General features: G+C 42.5%; 1 long non-coding RNA gene across 1 annotated transcript; it reads right to left on the bottom strand.

Annotated features, from left to right (window-relative positions):
• Positions 1-511: 511 nt before the first annotated feature.
• LOC128627092 (uncharacterized) lies at positions 512-1872 on the bottom strand. Its single transcript, XR_008391191.1, has 3 exons — positions 1756-1872; positions 1430-1580; positions 512-596 (listed from the first exon to the last, which is right to left on the bottom strand). It is a non-coding gene; the product is annotated as an uncharacterized LOC128627092 (long non-coding RNA).
• Positions 1873-7687: the final 5815 nt, after the last annotated feature.

The following is a 7687-nucleotide window of genomic DNA, read 5'->3' as shown; positions in this document are numbered from 1 at the left end:
CTCACCCTCCATCTCCCGCAGACATCTCCGCAGATGTGTATTTTTTTAATCCTCACACAAGGATATGTGTTTTTTTTAATTGATTTTAGAGAGGAGGGGAGAGAAGAACAAAGAGAAAGAAAGTTGTGGGAGGGAAACATTGATCGGTTGCCTTCCATACACACCCTGACCAGGGTTCAAACCCACAACCGTTTGGTGGATAGGACAACGCTCCGGTCAACTGCGCCCCCCGGCCAGGGCTCCCCATACGTTATCTTCAGATGCATCATTGGTCAATATTGAAGACTGGTGATAGCAGCTTCTCTTTACTTTTTTGTGTTTAAAATTTTACACAAGAAACATTAAATTAAAAAAAAAAGAATTAAGCTGATGAAATTAAATTTTTTGGAAAATTTTGATTTCCAGGTGGATATATCTCATCAAGGCACCAGAAGAAAACCGGAGGGCAGAGAGAGAAAGCTCGTAGTTTCCCTGGCGGCTGAGAAGTGCTGCTACTCTCCTTTCAATTTCCTCGTGAGCAAGCAACACGCCACCACGGGCGCAGGTGACCCGCCCTTTCTCACCAGACCACAGCTTCACTTCGCACAGGCTGACATCTGCAAGGTAAAAACGATTTCACTCACGTTTATTCACAGTAGAAAACAGTGCCCCACGACCATCTTGCAGGTTCGTGTCTACAGCACGTTTTTAAAGGGCAGAAGGGAGGAGAGGCAGCTCCTGGGATTTGGAGCCCTAAGCGAGGCCCGGGGGCACCTGCACGTGCAGGTAACGTGGCAGGACAGGTGTGTGTCCCACTTGAAGCTGGGAGCTCAGGGATGAGCTGTGTGTCCCACAGCTCGTAAAGGCCTCAAGTTTTAACTTTGACCTTATCTTCAAATGAACTTAAACCTATGGTCATCTTATTTCTGTGTTCCACAGTAATTAAGTTGTTACAAATAAATATTTGAAGTGTACCGCAGTTTGGAATCCATATTTGGACAGTGTTTGCTTTCTTGTTTGCCAGGGGTCTCCAAAGAGAAACAAAGAAACAAATAAAGAAAATGCAACAAAAAAGCCAGTGGCCTGGGCCTCTCTCAGCTTCTGAGAGGCCCTGCTCAGAGAAAACGGGGCTGCTTTTCTCTGTAAACAGAGGTCCCTGACATTTTCTTCTTTTTGTTTCTACTGCTTCCTCCTGCAACTTGTCATGTTTTCCTAGAGCTGCAAGACTCTTTCAATATAAGCAACAGGAAAATATATGAAGTAACCATTGAGGGCCATGTTATAGTTTTAAAAAAGAAAGAAATCTATTTTGGGAAAAAAATGAGTAATGCCAGGAAAATAATTTTCAAATTCCAGAGGAGAGCAAATGAGACCTTAACAGCTTCAATATTTCCCAAATGTGACAAGAAAGAGAGCTGGAGGGGCGCGATGCCTCTGCAGCGGTGCTCACGCGTGTCCTGTGATGCGTGTTGGTCAGCTGCCCCCAGCGCGCCCTTCAGGTGGTGCCGAGAGAGTCGCAGCTGTTGTCTTCATGGGCCTGCGCCGGCTTCCTTCCTTTTCCCACTGAATGATTTCACTGCTTCCGAAGTCTCTTGTAGTTCCTAGTAGCATCAGACAGTAAAATTAGTCATCAAACGCCCCACCCCCCCACCCAATTTCCAATTACTACAAAGCTGAGAATGTAAAAGTTCACATAGTATAAATAAATAAAATAAATCATAGTAAAATAAATCACATTTAATTTTGGGTTTCCTTCCATTGTTTACTTTTTCCTACCGTCTCGACCACTGTTTGATCAATGGTCGGCCTTGCTGGGGGTCAGGAACTCAGGGGTGCCCCATTACTTCCCAAACCCTCGTTGCACTGCCTTGCAAATTCCCGCAAAGGGACACAAATGGTTTATGCTCAGTCCCAGGGGTGGCGTTTCTGGGCCTGCACCCTGTACTGTTCTGTTCATCCCCCAGTGGAGGAGGTAATGAGCCTGGAGGTGACTAAGAATGAGAAGGCACCGGGAGGAGTCCACTGAGATGCCACACCTCCTCCTTCATCCAGAGCGAGCCGTGAGGTCAGTGGTCTGACTGGGGGCACACCCAAACCACGCCCTCGGCTTCTGGAATGCAAATATCCAACCCCCAGCCTAGGCCCTGAGAGTCAGCCCCAAATTTTAAAATCCAAAGGGGACGCCTTGGTTCTTACATGTAATGATGAGATAAACTTTTATAAACTCAAAGAACTATAACATGTTCCTTTGCTACTTTAATTGATTTAAAAAAGTAAAATTGAAACTCAACTTATTTGGGATAAAGTGGGGCATAAAGGGTGGGCAAAAGTGGGTATGTAGTTGTCTGTAAAATATATACTTTATTCTTGTATTACTGTTTATTAATTATTATACTATTTATTTGTATTATGTAAACCTAATTTTGCCCACCCTATGTGTATAAATTGGTCTCAAACACCCCGACCAAATCTTGACCAAAGCTAAAGTCGAGGAATAATTTGAATAACTGACACTGAGTTTAAAAATAATAATAACAAAGAATCATCCTCCTTCACAGCTGAGTTTGGTCCTCATTATAGATTAGTAGTTTAGTGAGTTCATGTGGAGACGTTCCTTATTATCACAGTTTTATTGTTTACCTTGGTACATCTGTTTCGAAATTCATATAGAAATGGCCAGACATTTCAATAAGTCCGTCTTAGAACGTTGACGTAGATCCCAGTGCACTCAGATCCGGATGGAAAGCTGGTCCTTTGAAATTTACAGTCGTACAGACGGAGCCGCATCTGGGTGGCTTTGCTCCATTGCTGTCCCTGTTCCTTTAGATTTAGGCTGAAGTTATGATTTGCACCAAAGGCCAAAGGCCTTGCATGTGGCATGTGTGAGTTCAGGCTGATAAGAACTTAATACTATGTTTGATTCACTTTGATACGGCTTGTTTACAAAAACACATCTACCACCTCTTCTGCCCTTTACCAAATAGTTCACCCATCAAGGAAGAGGACAGGGCAAGTGGAAGGAATTTTCTCCTTGGCTGCAGAGAAGGATGGGGGAAAACACATATTTGTTGTTCAGACTGGGGCCCTTGAACAGGTTCTCTCCCATCACACCCCTGATGGTCTATACAGACGCTGTGTGTGTAGGTACCCAAGACCAGCTTCTAACGCACAGAGGAAAACATCTAGAATTTCCAACAAAAGCATCCCCTTAACAGTTTGATCAGCATTCACACTGAATCTTTAGAGTTTCCTTCTTAACTGTCCATATCCATGAGAGAGAAAGGAAGAAGGGAAGAGAGAAAAGACAAACAAGAGAAGGAAAAGTGTCCTGGAAATGATGTGTATGGACAGATGTAATTGGGACTAAATACTCAGGACAACTTTGCAGTACTCTGGTTCTTTGGAACACTCGCTGTAAAAGCCGCAGCAGCCTGCTCCCTCCTGAAGCACCACTGAAAGTCATCCTGCAGTAGCTTTGCATTGGCCCTTCGTTTTAGGTCTGAGGTAGGTGAAGTGCTATTTTGCAAGAATAGGTTAGATCAATCTGAATTTTTGACCTGACCTTCCCCTCACCCCTAATAACTTCCTGGTTCCTTGGTCACAGAGTGATTTATGAGCAAGAACAAAGAATGATGTGTCTGTCCCAGCAGCAAGGGAAACTAGAAAACTTATTAAGGGGTGGGGGGGAGCAAAAGAAAAGAAAGGGGAAGAAGCCAAAGAAAAAATACCAGTTTCAGAATGAAGTAGCTCCGTTTCTAGGCTGCTGTAATTACCTAGCCACTGAAGAAATAAAATGTGGAAATCCATTATATAAAAAATCAATGTTTTAAATAATGTGAAGTGCTCTCATAATTTTAAATCTTGCTATAATGTCCATGCTCAGAGCCCCGATCACCTTTAAAGAGGAGGGCTCCAATAATTCTAAATTGTTCTTCACGGACAAGGCTCCGACCCCTCATTCTCTTCCAAATGGAAGCAATCTTGAAATAATTTAAAATAGTTCTTCCCCCTCCCCTTGTTACTTTACGGCCCTTCTTTGTCTTTCCTCAACTTCTTAGACAATGATACTACTAACTTTGAACTCAAGAATTTCTTAAATTGACAATTGCAGGTTAACCTGCAATAACTACTGATTATCTTTTTCCTTCTTCTGAAATAAGTAAACTTAACTTTTTTTTCAAGTTAATTGTGACAAAAGCATAGGGCTTTATTTAGAAAACCCTCCTAAGGATGTTTTTATTTAGTGATTGCAAAAAAATAATGTAAAATTAATGAATAAGGATTTTATAATTTCTAATCTACAATTCCATAAAGAATACAATTTTGTATTGAATTCCAGCCTCATTTACGAAGACCTCCTATAATTAAAATGCCTCAATCTTTTTCAAATTAGAAAAGCAAATTGTTACATATTCTAAGTAGGTGCTTTCCTGTTTAATGACAGTCGCTCCCATGATTTATGGCACACATTATTTTATATCAAAGTACAATGAAATAGGCATTACCAAAGGTAATCTCTGTAATGTCTGGAAAGGGATCAGAAACCTCAGTGCAACAATGAACACAGTATTTAAAATGCAAAACCCAAAGACATTATTATGGTTTTGATTTCTTATGGCCCAGCCTCGCCTGATCAGTTATATTACCAGTGCAGCACAAAGGGTGTTTGCATCTGAATGCTGCTAAGATAACAGACGGGAAAAATGAAATATAAAGTCAATTTTCATGCAGAAATTGTTATCAAAGGGATGCTAAAGTAAAACTGTATAATCACAAGAAAAAACAATTGATGATGAACAATCTAAAACAGACCGAGCTGACTATGTCTGATTCCGGCTTTTAAACTCGTGTTCTATTAAAATGTGTAATAAAGTGTTAAGATAATGTATAAACAAATACAAGTGGAATACTGTGTTGATTATTATTTAGACACTGCCTTCCAAGATCTCTCTTTGCAAATGGAATCAGGCAGCCGCTTAAGTGGGCACATCATGAGTTGAGATGAGTTTTCATCAAGCTCAGATTTCTAACTCAAATGAAAAAGAAATAATTGCGAATTTTAAAACGCAGAGTTGCTCCAGCATAGAACGGAACCAGCGGGCACCGAGGGACGAGGAGACACACACACCCTTCTTCAACTCGCACAAGTGAAAAGTCATAATGCTGGCGAGAATGCGCTCTCTAAACTTGAACTTTCTGGAGTCAGACGTAAATAACACCCAAGCATACACTGCACGGAAGAGCCTTTCCCCGCTACAGTGCTGTTTATCGTGCAGTTTGCAGTCAGAAAGGTGGCTCTTTCTAATTCTGTTTTTAAGACATTTTGCTTCGAGCCTCAGAAATTAAATGGAGAACAGCAAAGAAGGGGTTTACTATTTAAGGCTCTTGGTTGTAATTTTTTAATTAGCCATTAGGAAGATGAAGGCAGGTTCAGACAGGGAGGGAAAGAAAGACTGGGAAGAAATATGGCTTTCTGCAAAAAGCCCACAGGGATTACAGGAAAGACCCGGTCTCCAGGGGGGTTCCTATCCCAGAAGGGGCTTGCAGGCCACTTCCTTGTGTCCCTTGGGCAAACCTAAACCTAGTTGTTTGAAAGCTTGGGGTTTAACTGGATTTCCTAAAAGATGTCATGTCTCAGGCTCAGGTTGTTACACTGAAAAAAAAAATGACTGGGAAAAAAAAAACATCAATTCTGGGAGCACAGATGCCAGAGATCTCAGAGGCTTAGAGCCTCTCAGTCTATTACACACACCTTCCCACTCTTGGGAGGATTAAAGGCAAGGGAGGGCCCTGTGCTTTGTGTACCAGGAAGCCTTGGCCCGTTCCTTATTTTCTAATGAGAAGAGGTAGGATAGTGGAAAGAGGCAGAGGGGTAAAACACAAGATGCAGGAAGGTTGATGGGATGTGCCTCTGTAAGCAGTGAATCAGGTCAATCTAAGTCAAAGGCAGACCTGCCGGGAACCCTGAATGAAGACAGACTCCTGGAAGATACAGCAGAGAAACTGCATGATTCGCATGCCGTTGAAGTCTTGAGGTGATTGTAAGTAATAAAGGTGGCAAACATAATGAGATGACATTAACAGAGGGGATGGTGTCACCAAAATGACGAGTCCTAGTTTTCGTTCTTCATGCTATTCCATCTGTATTTCCCGTGTCCGTAATGGCACCATTCATTTGTTCCTTCATTCAGTCTCTCGAGAGTCACCTTCACCTTCTCAATCTCATCCAATATTAGGTCTTGTCTAGTTCTAACAGGGTGCAGACAAGGTGGGTGTCCCAAATAGGGATTTGTAATAGGGTCCAGAACTCAGTGTCCAGGAAATATTAGAAAAAAACTATACGTATAGGATGTCCTGGCCCCCACAAGTCTGAGCTGGAGGATGGGACGCATGGAACAGGGCCATTGACAGTTGTCTTGAGTAGCAACAGTTTTGCAGATAACCTCTGGAATGGTCATTTAACATATCTGTAACCTTTAATTGGTTTCATAGATGCATTAAACAGCTGTGGTCATACTTTGAGCCAGGGGTATGGGAGTGACTTCAACCCATGATGTAACTGGGAAGCATCTCCCCCTGATTACAGAGCCCGCGTAAGAGCTTGGAGATGATTGTGGCTCCACACCAGGGCCACACCTGCCCAGACTTGCTATGGCAGCCCAGTGAAGCTGGAAAAGTACCGGAATGCTGGCAGCTGTGGCCAATTGTGGGAGGAGTCGGAAGTGGTACAGCAGGAGATGATTGGTGCTGGGATTTAAACCCAGGTGCGGCAGCCATGTGGGGTCTTTTTGGGACCATGCATTATTTGGGACCATACGGCTTGGGCAGAGAAGACCCACGGACTTCTATTTCTTTTTCTGAGATATGGTACCCTGGACTGGGCAGAGGGGGAAGAAAGGACTGTGTGTTTGTGGGTATTCTAAAGGACTTTAGGATCTCTTAATGAAGACATTAAATTATTACTCGTAAGTTTGTATAACTCTTTAAATATACTAGAGTTTATTTAAATAAACTCTTTAAATAAATAAAGGGATTCTTTATTCTTTAAATAAACTATTTTATTTATTCTTTAACATTATTCTTTATTTAAAGAATAAAGAATCCCTTTCCTTTTCAACAGTGTCTGGCATTGAGAGACGTCTTTCCCTGATGGCGGGCAAGGTGAACCTAGTATGGGGTGGGGAACCCCCGGAGCACAAGGGTGGGTCCATTCGGTAACATTACATTGTCCACCCGTCCCACCCCGGGTCTGTTCTGTGACACAGTGAGTCCCAACCGACATCTCCTGCCCCTCCTCCTCGTCCCACCTCCACTGCTGAGATTCAACCCTTCATTGTCTCTCTCCTGGATAATTGTCTTTACTTTCCAGAAGATCCTTTTGCCACCACCCACTCCTGCCACTGTTCAATCCAACATCTGTATCTGACCCACTACCCAGTAGATCTGTGGTGAGACCCAGGGAATATGCATTTCATCTTTTTAACTTATTCTAATGAATATTTCTAAACATACTCAAAGGCAGAAAATACAGGAAATCAATTCTCTTAAGCCTGTCACTGTCCCCAACTTCAATGGTCATCATTTCTCTGTATGCACCCCCATTTCCCTACACCCACCCCCATTTTCCTGTACCCGCTCCCATATTTTTCAGAATCTCCTTTCCCCCTTTTATTTTTGCTGGAGCATTTTAAAGCTAATCTCAGACATT

This window comes from Artibeus jamaicensis, unplaced genomic scaffold (genome assembly GCF_021234435.1).
Source record: "Artibeus jamaicensis isolate MK-2021 breed Jamaican fruit bat unplaced genomic scaffold, CSHL_Jam_final contig_3174, whole genome shotgun sequence".
Classification (NCBI taxonomy): Eukaryota; Metazoa; Chordata; class Mammalia; order Chiroptera; family Phyllostomidae; genus Artibeus; species Artibeus jamaicensis.
Note: the sequence above shows the minus strand (reverse complement) of the source record. Positions and strands in the feature narration are given on the sequence as shown.